The sequence below is a fragment of the Ornithorhynchus anatinus genome, chromosome 11, assembly GCF_004115215.2.
Source record: "Ornithorhynchus anatinus isolate Pmale09 chromosome 11, mOrnAna1.pri.v4, whole genome shotgun sequence".
Classification (NCBI taxonomy): Eukaryota; Metazoa; Chordata; class Mammalia; order Monotremata; family Ornithorhynchidae; genus Ornithorhynchus; species Ornithorhynchus anatinus.
The window spans coordinates 28,290,261-28,303,277 of NC_041738.1; the positions used below are offsets into that span (position 1 = coordinate 28,290,261).

At 43.1% G+C, this 13,017-nt stretch overlaps 1 long non-coding RNA gene across 1 annotated transcript in view; it reads left to right on the forward strand.

The window, feature by feature from the left end:
* Positions 1-868: 868 nt before the first annotated feature.
* Positions 869-13,017, forward strand: part of LOC114814996 — a 60,384-nt gene continuing 48,235 nt past the window's right edge. Inside the window, exon 1 of the long non-coding RNA XR_003762782.2 lies at positions 869-1,091. This is a non-coding gene — a long non-coding RNA (uncharacterized LOC114814996). The remainder of the gene's footprint in view (positions 1,092-13,017) is intronic.

Genomic DNA, 13,017 nt, shown 5'->3' on the forward strand with positions numbered 1-13,017 from the left:
CACAGCAGAGCTGGGATTAGAACAAGTCCTTCTGATTCCCAGGGTACAATACAACAGAATTGGTAGACACATTCCCTGCCCGTAACAAGCTTACAGTCTAGAAGCGGAGACAGATATTAGTATGAATGAACAAGTAATTTATAACGTGACGAACACAGGACTGGAGACTAAGGAGACATGGCTTCTAATCCTGGCTCTATCACGTGCCTGCTGGGTGAGCTTGGGCAACTTCTCTGTGCCTCGGTTTCCTCATCTGTAAAATGGGGAGCAAATACCCCATTTTACAGATTTACCCTCATTTCTCCTTTGCACTTAAACTGTGAGCAAACTGTACGACAGGGACAGTATCCAATTTATCTTGAATCATCATCATCAGTGGTATTTATTGAGTGCTTACCATGTGCAGAACACTGTACTAGGCATTTGGGAAAGTACAGTGTAGCAGAGTTGGTAGATATGTTCCCTGTCCACAACAATTTTACAGTCTCGAGTGTGAGACAGAAGTTGAAATAAATGCAGATAGGAGAAAAAGTAGGGTATAAGGATATATACATATGCTTTGAGGGGCTGAGAGTGGGCGAATATCAGGTGCTTAAAAGGATATACATCCAAGGGCACCATCAGTGCTTGGCACATAGTGAGTGCTTAACCAATACCACAGTCATGATTATTAGGGTTACTATTATTATCATCGTTATTAACTCACACACCTGGCTGCTCCCAAGGTTGCTGTGGCTAGAGGTTGTTAAATGCAGCTGTGTCTGCCTCTGAGTCTGGTAAGGTCTGCAGGTGTCTGCCCTTAGGCATTTTCAATATTTCCCTTCCCCTCACCCACAGCCTCCTCTCACCCTCACGGCTAGGAGAGATTTGCGGCTTGCCCACATTTGTCTCAGAATGCCATAAGTGGCTTGGGGCCAAGGAAAATTGTCCACCCTTGCCCTGCTGGGTCTCTTGGACTCCTTGGACGGTTTCCCATTGTATTTAGTGTCTTTCGGGATTCATTTGCAAACCAAATTGGTCAGCACTACTTTCCAGTTGGAAATGAAGGGGATGAGATGTGGTGTTTCATTGTCACAGGACTTTGGGAAACGGTAAGATGTTCCTACTCAACTCTAGACTCCTCAGCAGCAGGGAATTTGTCATTTTCTCTTACTATTCTCCTCCTGAAGACTGTGAGCTCCATGCGGGACACAGACTGGGTGCAACCTGATTAACTTTTATCTCCTCTGGAGTGTAAACTCGTAATGGGCAGTGGACATTCTGCTAATTCTCTTCTATTGTACTCTTCCAAGTGCTTAGTATAGTGCTCTGCATGAAGTCTATGCTCAGTAAATGCCATTGTTTGCTTGATTGGTTATCTATCCCAGAGCTTAGTAAATAATGTTGGTATTTGTTAAGCGCTTACTATGTGCCGAGCACTGTTCTAAGCGCTGGGGTAGACACAGGGGAATCAGGATGTCCCACGTGGGGCTCACAGTCTTAATCCCCATTTTACAGATGAGGGAACTGAGGCACAGAGAAGTTAAGTGACTTGCCCACAGTCACATAGCTGACAAGTGGCAGAGCTGGGATGCGAACTCATGACCTCTGACTCCAAAGCCCGTGCTCTTTCCACTGAGCCACGCTGCTTCTCTTAGTACAGTGCCAGGCACATAGTAAGCACTTAAATAACATAAAAAGAAGGGAGTAAAATGAATTTCTAGCTTTTAAACACGGCAGAGTTCTGCAAGTCTTTGCAAACTCGACTAAATGATGGGTTCTCTGCATTAACTCTGCATTGTCTTGCTTTGAATGTTTTGGGCAGGGAGCATGAGTTTACCATCTCTGTTATCCTGTACTCTCCCCAGCTCTTAGTGTACAGTGCTCTGTACATAGTAAGTCCTCAATAAATCCGACGGATAGGTGGATCAATTGAGACACGCTTAGGATGGCAGTGTGATTAAAAACGTGGGTTCTCCAATTTAAGGCAATTATCTGCAAAAACCAGACCTTCCCCCATCAATCAATCCTATTTATTAAGCAACTCCAGATGTGCAGAGCGTATCGGGAGAGTACAAAACAGAAGTAGCAGGCATGTTCCCTGTCCATAACGAGTTTCCAGTCTAGAGGGAGTGGAAGACATTAATATGAATAGAGAAAACAAAGTGATGAAATAAGGGGTAGACCATAAACTCCTGGTTGGACGAGAACTGCCTTTGATGTGATAGTATTTTATCGACCCTAGTGCTTGGCACAGCCCATTGTCTAGTAAGCACTTAAGAAATACCACAGTTTGAGGTCTGGTTCCGAGTTAAACTGATCTCTTCACTTTAAGCCACGTGATCGAATGCAGTACACTACAATGTAGGCTAATAATAACAATTTTGGTATTTAAGGACTTACTGTACTTCAGACCACTGTACTTAACACTGGGTTAAATGAAAGGCAATCAGGTCAGACACAGTTTGTCCCACATGGAGTTCCCCTAAAGCTTTTTGAACCTATATTTCATGAATTTGATCCCAGCTTTCCTATCTTGATAATCATTCTGTTCCTTGACAAGAGTGGATAGTAGAATATTCTTTTCCTGCTCAGCAGCCTCAAATGTTGATCAGATTTGTCCAGCCGGCTCTTCGCAATTCTTCTTTGCTACCAATTTTAACCTGCCCTTTTATTGAAAATGGCATTTTTTATTTCAAACGGCTCTTCATTATTGATTGTGGTATTATCCATTTTTTAGTTTCTTAATCAATGTTCCACTTTTTCATCTGAATCTGCTCTCTGATGTAAGTGAGAGGACAACTAATCCCCAACTAATGGTGCACTCTGTTCCCCTTCTGGGCCAGCAATCGATCAATCATTTATTGAGCGCTTCCTACGATCAGAGCATTGTACTAAGCGAGTGGGAGATTACATTATTTCAAAGTTGGTAGACATGTTATCTACCCACAAGTGAAAGTGGCCCACAATGACCACCACCTAATTACACTGGTGTGTGAGAGATGGAGCGTGGCCTAGAGGGCAACGACTGGGCCTGTGAATCAGAGAACCTGGGTTCTATTCCCAGCTCCTCCACTTCCCCGCTTTGTGACTTTGGCCAATGCACTTAACGTCTCTGTGCTTGTTTGCTCATCTGTAAAATAGGGATTAAAACCTTTTTTAATGGTCCATGTAGTGGTCACTCTGTGCCAAGCATAGTGCTAACTAAACCCAGGGGTGGATACAAAATAATCAGGTTGGACACAGTCCCTGACCAATACAGGGCTCATTCATTCGGTCATACTGATTGATAATGTTGGTATTTGTTAAGCGTTTACTATGTGCAGAGCACTGTTCTAAGCGCTGGGGTAGATACAGGGTCATCAGGTTGTCGCACATGAGGCTCACAGTCTTCATCCCCATTTTACAGATGAGGGAACTGAGGCACAGAGAAGTAAAGTGACCTGCCCACAGTCACACAGCTGACAGAGCCGGGATTTGAACCCATAACCTTTGGCGCCCAAGCCCGGGCTCTTTCCACTGAGCCAGCTGCTTACTGTGTGCAGAGCACTGTACTAAGTGCTTGGAAAGTACAGTGCAGCGATAGAGAGAAATAATCCTTGCCCACAGTGGGATTACTGTCTGTACTAAACTCTTGGAAGAGCATAATACAACAATAAACAGTCATATCCCTTGCCCACAATGAGAGGAGGGTAGACAGTCATCAATACAAATAAATAATATGGCAGATATGTATGTAAATGCTGTGGGGATGGGAAGCGGGAAGAGCGAAGGGAGCAAGTCAGAGTGACATAGAAGGGAGTGAGATGAGGAATAGTGGGGCTTAGTCTGGGAAGCCCTCTTGAAGGAGATGGGCCTTCAATACGGCTTTGAAGTGAGGGGACGGTAATCGTCTGTCAGATTTGAGGAAGGAGGGCATTCCAGGCCAGAGGCAGGGTGTGGACTAGGGGTCGGCAGCAAGACAGACGAGATGGAGGTACAGTGAAAAGGTTAGCGCTAGAGGAGCCAAGTGCTTGGGTTGGGTTGTAGGAGGGAAGTGAGGTGAGGTAGGAGGGGGAAGGTGATGGAGTGGTTTAAAGCCAATGGTGTTTTTTTGTTTGATGTGGAGGTGGATGGGCAACCCCTGGGGGTTTTGAGGAGTGGGGTGACATGTCCTGAACATTTTTGTAGAAAAATGATCTAGGCAGCAGAGTGAAATATGGACTGGAGTAGAGAGAGAGAGGAGTTATGGACTGGAGTAGGGAGAGATAGGAGACTGATGCAATAATCCAGATGGGCTAGGATGAGTGATTGGATGAATGTGCTGGCAGTTTGGGCGCAGAGGAAAGGGTGGACTTTAGTGATGTCGTGAAAGTGGGACTGACAGGATTTAGTGATGGATCGAATATGTGGGTCGAACGACAGAGAAGAGTCGAGGATAAAGCCAACGTTAAGGGCTTATGAGACAGGAAGGAAGGTAGTGTCGTCTGCAGTGGTGGGGAAAGTCAGGGAGTAGGATTTAATCCCCATTAAGAGATGAAGACACTGAGGCACAGAGAAGTTAAGTGATTTGCCCAAGGTCACACAGGAGGCCAGTGACAGAGCCAGGATTAGAACCCAGGTCAGGTCCTCTTTCTTTCAGGCCAGTGCTCTTTACGTTCAGCCTCATTGCTTCCCAAACCTGTTCTCCCTTCCGCTTTGATTATGAACCCTATGTGGGACAGGGGCTCGGTGTGACCTGCTTATCTTGTATCTGCCCAAGTGTTTAGTGCAGTGTACATAATGCACATAGTAAAGCATTTTAACAAATACTTCAGTCATTACTACTATTTTGAGTAACTCCTTTTCCACATGATGTGCATTCCCTGCCCATAATTAGAAGCAGTGTGGCCTAGTGGATAGATCCAAGACCTGGAAATCAGAAGAATTCTAATTCTTCTTCTGCATTCTAATTCTGGCCCCGCCACTTGTCCGCTGTGTGACCTTGGGCAAATCACTTCACTTCTCTGTGCCTCAGCTCCCTCATCTGTAAAATGGGGATTAAGACTGTGAACCTGATGTGGGACAGAGGCTATGTCCAGCCTGATTCTCTTTGATCTACCCCAGCGCTTAATACAGTGCCTGGCACATAGTAAGCACTTAAACGTCCCAGTTATTATCATTATTATTAGAGGGATGTTCTTTCCATTAGATTCATTCATTTAATCGTATTTATCGAGAGCTTACTCTGTGCAGAACACTGTACTGAATGCTTGGAAAGTACAGTTCAGCAACAAATCCCTACCATAGGACTGATCAGGCCGCCAGGCATTGCTGACAGACTGCTGCTTCTGCAAGTCGTGAGGTGTCCAATGCGCTGTCAGAGGATCAGGTTCTTGATTTGTCCTGTTGCGCTGTGTTGAGCTTTCTACTCGCTGGCCAGGATAGAAGGAACATTGCAGAACAAAATATTCCCAAGTCTTCCCAATCCTCAGACACTTCAGTAACAGTGTCAACTTCTTTACCATTGTAAAGTACTCCCTTCTGCCATAAAAAAAAAAATCCTTGAGGTTGTTGCAATTTAGGCAGGACATTATGCTCAGTTCTCTTGTAAAGTGGGCGTTACATTTTCATTGGACACTGTGTTAAGAAAAATTCACCCAAAGCCCAAGGCTTGGGTGTGCTCCTAAACATTTCTCTCCACATCACATGGTGTTCTATCCAGGCCCGTGCGCTGTCTTGGGAGAATGTTTCCAATCCAAAATGCGTAGGGGAATCACACCTTGTGGAAAAACTGTGTGGGCTGTTTTATAAAGCAGGGTGGCCTAGAGGAAAGATTATGGGCCTGAGAATCAGGGGACTGCATTGTAACCCCCTACCTGCCTCTGCCTCTTGCCAATTAGTAGACCTTGGACAAGTCACTTTACTTTTCTGTGTAAAATCCTCATTTGTGAAATAGAGATTCACTATGACCTATGTAGACTGTGGGACTGGATCTGACCTGATCGTCTTGTATCTACCCCAGTGCTTAGTACAGCACTTGGCACATAAGAACTTACCAAATACCACAGGCATTAGGTCTGGGTTAGGAGTGTGGTATATTTGGGTGAAAGTGAATTGTCGAAATTGGGAGATGGATAAAATAAAGTCATCTTCCTTTTCTAGCCACATCACGGTGGCTGAAGTATCCAGACATCCCTGTTGGATGGTTTGAACTCCACTGTAAAAATAGCTTAAGCAAACCTTCCATGGCTTTTCGCCTGCTTAGTGTCTCCCCCCTACTCAAATCCCAGGTCCTCTTCTAGTCTATCTTCTATCTACAGCAGGATCTCAAAATTGCAGCCCTAGCAACTAGGGGAGTCGAGAGGGGAAGCGAGAAGTGGGGGTGACTCCTTCAGTGTTCTGAGGCTGCCCCAATTCTCATCAGCTAGTTAAACTTTCCCAGTAGCGATGCTGGATACTTTGAAAGTTGTAAGGATTCTTTCGTCCTTTGCTTAATTCCAAATTTATACGTTTAAGTTGCTTAAAATATTACAAACAGTTGACCGACATGCTGCGCTTTTCTCTTAGGTTGTCATTTTATGTTAATTGAATGCCTGTGTTAATCTAATAGATTTTAGATTTATGGTGGGTTCCATAGCATGTCATATTTTAATCAATACATATTCCAACATTTAGATGGACAGATGAGAAAATCTGCCTCATCTCTGCACTTCTGTTCTATCAGCTGTCAATAATTCCTAATTTGAATCCTTCAAATGATCAGATTTATGGGTTTCAGTATATTGCATTAATCACAGAAATTAACTTTTGGGGAAAATGATGTTAAAGGTCACACAGCATCCTGAGGAAGCAGATATTGTGTCTGTCTTCCGAGGACACTAAAATGTCTCCGAGATGAAGCGTTTTAAAACATCTGTGCCTGTGAAGAATGGTAGTGAGCCGATGGAGGCGGGCTACTATTGCTTTGAAAGAAAATGAGGTAAATGCAAAGCGAGGGAAATGTGAGACTATCCTGCATTAGATGATAGTGCCCGGCTCTCGTTAATAGTAATTAAGACAATTATTCTGAAATCTGGCATAGGAAAAAAAAGCCCTCGTGATAAAATTATGGCTTTCTTGTGACCCCGGGCTTACTCCCAGTGAGAGGTTCTGGTGGCCGAAGCTGTTTATGCCAATGCTGGACCTGGCTCAGCATTATCAGAGCAAATGTCACTTTGGAACAGACCAAGCAATAGATTCCCTTTCTGGAGGGATGGATTTTCTGGTGAAAACCTCTGTTTCTGAGGTAAGGCATTTTCACCTCACATCGATCTGAAATGAAGAAATAAGTTCAAATCCAAGTACCCCAGAGGCAAACAAGTCTCTTTCTCTTTTACATGAATAGCCCCACTAAAGCTAAGGAAAAGCAGTACTCTTTCACATACAGTGCTCTGCACATAGTAAGCACTCAAAAAATACTATCAAATGAATGAATGAGCAAAGGGCACACACAGCTACAATTTCAATAATGCCTTGGGTGCCAAAGAGAGGCCAGGTCAACCCTGGAAATGATCTAAGTAATTTAAACCCCAGTACGCTTTGCCCTCAGTAGTCTGTATTCTTCAGGCAACAGGGTTACTGAAATACCCTGGATATTGAGACAGAAGTCTATTTTGGGGGCCTGAATTATCCTGATTGTTGGCTTGTGGAGACCTGGCTGGAAAATTCAGGCCTAGAGAAACTTATGGGGAATGATGCAGCTTTTTCAACAGACTTCCTTGACCTGGCTCCAAAATCAGCTACGAAAGGGGCTCTAGAACTTGTACTTTGGGATGGCCCTGCACAACACTAGTTTGGGCTCAAGCAGAGTGGTGGAATAGAATGGGTTTGCTTTGTCGGGCATGACAACCTCGTTGGCTTAAGGCCACAAGTGACCGACAGGCCTATAGAATTCTGGTGACCCTGAATTTCCTCATTTACCCTGGCATCACTAAATTTGAAAATGAGACTCTTGGTATCCGTCCCCCCAGATCATTGGTTCCATTCATAACTACACACGTTCACTGGCAGAGATGTGCCCTTGGAGTCGCTATGGGTCGGAGATGACTCGACAGCCTAAGACAAGACACCGTGAGTCAGTGAACCTGTGATGGTCCAGTGCAGAGTTTTTCATGGAAGAATGATTTCCAAAAATATAATTGTCCCAGGCAGACATTGTCCATTCCCATGCACCAGGACTAAAGATTACAATAATAACTGTGTTTATTTAAGTGCTTACTACGTGCCGGGCACTATACTAAGCTCTGGGGTGGATACAAGCAAATCGGGTTGGACACAGTCCCTGTCCCACGTGGGCCTCACAGTCTCAATCCCCATTTAACCGAAGAGGTAACTGAACCACAGAGAAGTAAAATGACCTGTCCGAGGTCAGACAGCGGACAAATGGCAGAGTCGGGATTAGAACCCATGAGCTCCTGACACCCAGGCCCATGCTATATCTACTACACCATGCTCCTTATGATCTTTCCCTTGATCTCAGGACTGTTCTAGTGCTAAGAAAAAAGTAGAACCATGTAAAGAGAAAATGACACTTCTCATCTCAGAGTGCTTAAATTTGAGTTTAGTCTGATCTTGATTTTCAGGGGAATTATATACCTAACTGCTGTAATGAAGGTGAAAATTAATCTTTACCAGAAAATGTTTGAAGTTGTGCTTGGGAATTGCCAGCAATTTGTAGCAATGTAAATAAAACTGCATTCACTTTTCTAGTCTATTCACCACATTCAAGTGGGCCAGAAAACGCACAAAAGAGGGAAGGTCTGTCTTGTAATCGACTGCATTATTTTGGTGCATATCTGTATTCATGGAAATCCATTATAACTGCATTGTTGTCAGAGATGCAGTTAATAAATGAAGGTAGCACAAAATGTGATTTTAAATCAGTTTAATAAAATTATTCATGTAGATTTTAAATCATTTTTACAGTTGATTTAACATTCGTGACTGGTTTATAGATTATGATATAGGATGGTGTTTGCATCTTTGCAATTTTATTCCAATTTAGAAACAGTACAAATATTAATTTTTGCTTCGATAATGGAGCCTTTGAGAATTAAACTTGTCTTTCCTCAACCCACATTTTATGAGAGTGCTTTTAATATGATTTTTAATATATTTTTGAAGAACTTATTGTAAGAAAACCCTTTTACGTAGATCATTTTGGTGAAATCTCTTCAAAATTTTCTTTTAAGATAAATGTGAATAACGGTTGTTTAGTGCTGTTTGGTTTTGGGAATTGTGTTGGGAAACATTTCAGAAGCTATTCAGACTTTAATAAGTCATCATCATCATCATCATCATTATCATGGTGGTATTTGTTAGTACAGGCCCTGTACTAAGCACTGGGGAGTGCTAGACACTGTACTAAACGCTGGGGTATATACAAGGTAATCGGGTTGGACAGAGTCAGGTGTTTTAAAGTTAGAGTAGGCATTGGTTCAAGCCAAAGAATGATCCATTCGGCTTTGATAAAAAATAGGCATCTTCTTTCTTGAATGAAAATCTTCTATTGATTCTTCCTGAGGGAGTGAAGTCATTTCTGTACTTATGGAAAGTGGCCATTAATGAGATTTCTAATCCAGTGAGCAAGAAGGGGAGAACCATTATTGAAAGGACCCGAGAAGGCAGCAGATTACAGGATACGCCTTACTAGTTCAGACCTAGCCAATTTGCTTCTGAACCCAAGTCCCAGTCAGGATGCTGGTAGCCTAAGTTAGCAGAAATGGGCCTGTTGCCTACAGGCCTCCCCAGACCGAGGCGACGGCAGCATCCCCGACAATAAAAATGACCTCAAAGTTTTGGTTCCCATCTCTTCTCCACTGGCTACCACTCTTTGTCTGGAAAACCCTGGGGGATAGTAGACCCTTGGGAACACCTTCAAGTGTCATCCTCTTCCCATTAAAAATGCCCGTTGCTAATGGACTTATTCACTGAGCCTGAATATGAATCTCCTAGGGGCCCAGCTATTTTCATAGCCATTGTGGTTTAGAACCTGCTTAAATCTAAGAGTTTAATGGAGGAAAAGCAATAATTTAAAAGCGACTTGTGAGATATTCAAAGCCCCAAAGTCTCTGCTGAAAAATGATACAACTCTCCTTTCATGATAGTCTAGAACACCTGAACGAGGGGAGGCAGTGAAATTAATGGATGGAATATTTAGAAAACATAAAGGGGTCCAATTTTTTGCACAGGATGGAGTTGATATGGTGCATTCACTGCTACAGGAAGCTTTTGAGACAGTAGACTATAACTGGGTTTAGAAAAGGCTGAGTCATTTTATGACCTGCAATAAATAACCCCGTAGAATATACTAAAGAAGCTGTAATAAGATCACCACATTCACAGTGTAAGTGAAACTTGGCAAGGGTTCAAGCCTTGGACTTAATTTGTGCTGAGAGAGGTATAGGTTGGGTGTCCACTGACACTCCCTAAAATACCGAACAAGGAACTCATTTGATGTTATATGCGTACGATGGCTGGACTCATAAGGTGATGACTTCATTTGTCTCGTTTTATAGAAGTATCCTCCAGGTCCCCCAAGTGTAGAGTATGTTTTCTCTGGTGGGATTCCTGACAATTCTGCTTTCTCCAGAGCCTTTGTGTTCCTTTACCAGCTCCCCAAGAGCACAGGCATGGCTTCTGAGCCATGGAACTCAGCATCTGCAAGCTCTCTCTAGACCGTAAACTCTTTATGTTAATACTGCTCGCTATGTTAAGATCAGCGGTTTATTCTATTGTACTCTCCCAAGTGCTTAGTACAGTGCTCTGCATACAGTAAGTGCCCAATAAATACCATTGATTGACAGAGATGTAAGGAGGCTTGATTTGATGGGGTTCAGGGCCATATCCATACCGGACAAGGGACAAGTGAAAAACTGACTATCCAATGGAAAACCAGATAAATAGCCAGACAAGGTGCCAGGGAGGTGAATAGTCAGTAATTTGCATTTAAAAATAATAAATAATGGGAGAGTACAATATTACTATGTAGCAGAGTTGGTAGATACAGTCCCTGTCCACATTGAGCTTACAGTCTAATTATTTGGTTTTGGTCAGAGATGTGAGATTTCAGTGTCCGGAGGGGCTAGCTCTCTATCGTTTTCCTTTTTTCTGGTAAACAGTTAGAGCTACCTTACTGGTCTTCTTCAACTTCATCTAAGTGACTTGGGCATCCAGAAGGCCAACCACCTGACAAACATCAATGAAAGGAGGCTCTGGGCCAAAGCTACTCTCATAAAACTTAAACCTTGGAAGAGCCCTAGTAGCCTACATGTAGACACCCAACACGATCCCAGTGACTTGCTCCAACTCTTCTAAAACAGGGATGCCATTTAGTTGCATGGTGGATCATGTTCTCTGGAGTTCAATATGGGGACCATGCAATCCAACCTGACTGTTTTGAGGGCCAAGTAGATTATTTTATCTACCTCAGGCCTTGGAATATTTCACACTCTGTGATTTGGCAACAGTGTTATTAAGACTACAATTCTGGAAATTTTTGTGGTATTTGTTAAGCGCTTACCCTGTGCCAGGCACTGTGCTAAGCACTGAGATAGGTACAAGTTAATTAGATTGTCCTACTAGGACTTCCAGTTTGAATCCCCATTTTACAGATGAGGTAACTGAGGCACAGAGAAGTGACTTGATAGAGGTCACACAGCAGACAAGCTGGAATTAGAACCCAGGTCCTTCTGACAATCCCTATGGTACTTGCTAAGTGCTTATTATGTTCCAGGCACTGTACTAAGTGCTGGAGTTAATACAAGCAAATGGGGTTGGACATGGTCCCTGTCCCACTTGGGGCTCACAGTCTCAATCCCCGTTTACAGGTGAGGTACCTGAGGCCCAGAGAAGGGAAAAGACTTGCCCAAGGTCACACAGCAGATACGTGGTGGAGCCAGAATTAGAACCCATGACCACCTGACGCCCAGCCCCGTGCTCTCTCCACTAGGCCATGCTGCTTTTCTTCTCTGGAATTCGTATTACTAGGACAACTCGGTCCATGGTAAAACAGAAAGTCTGGGAAAAGGTGGACTTAATAACAAGGAAAGTATTAGAGTATGAACTTCTTCTGTTCCCTGAGCTCCTCTCCTTCTGGCACCCCACGCCCTCAATTACCAATCCCCTCTCCTTCCAGTCATCGACTTTGTGTACTTCTTAATTGTTTCACCAACGGAGATGGTTGTGTTCTCTTGTCATCTGCATATCAAGAGCAATCCAGAAACCATAATATAGCCAAGAATCAAACTTATTTGACAACAGAAATGTCTCCTTTTAAAGATTGTGTTGGTTAAATGAGGAAAGAGAAATCCTGAGTGAAGTGAAATTATTTCGTGGTTCTAAATTCAGGTTGTCTAGAAGGCACAGGAAAGATTTAACTAGGCCCAGTGCCCCTGACATCTCTGAAGGGCAGCGGAACCAAGGGCATCCAGCGCTAGAGTTAGATGCAGTTAGTAGGTTAAATTTGTTTTTATTACACTGCCCTTTTACTCCTTGGATGTAAAATGCCAATCTCAGAAGCCAGCTTGATGTATTATGTAAGGAAGAGTACCTGTTTACTTATGACGCGATATTGTTGTCTTTCTGCTGTACAGATGCTCATTGTCATCTAGTAGGAATTCAGAGCTGGAAAAGTTTAATTCACTTTAAAAAATAAACTTTAAGCTGACCATTACACTACCCTTCCAATGCACATATACAAAAGAATATTAAATAGTGCCAGGACCAGGGGGTGCTTTCTTATATCAATGCCAGGAATCATCTTTCCTTCATTACATATGTATACATATGTACACATATATCCTAATGACGATGATGATACAACTAACATACTTTAGTGTTATAAACACAAAGCGAAAATGGTATCTGTAGGCTTCTGGTTAGAAATATACCATATTCTGAGGTAGGATTGCCACGTTCTACTGATTAAAATTGCTTTTTAGGCTGAGGCCTAAATGACTTGGTCAGAGTTTGCTTTAAAAATCTTCACTAGAGCTAGTTGGAAGTAGGTACTATTCCTACCACTGGACGTAATTTAGG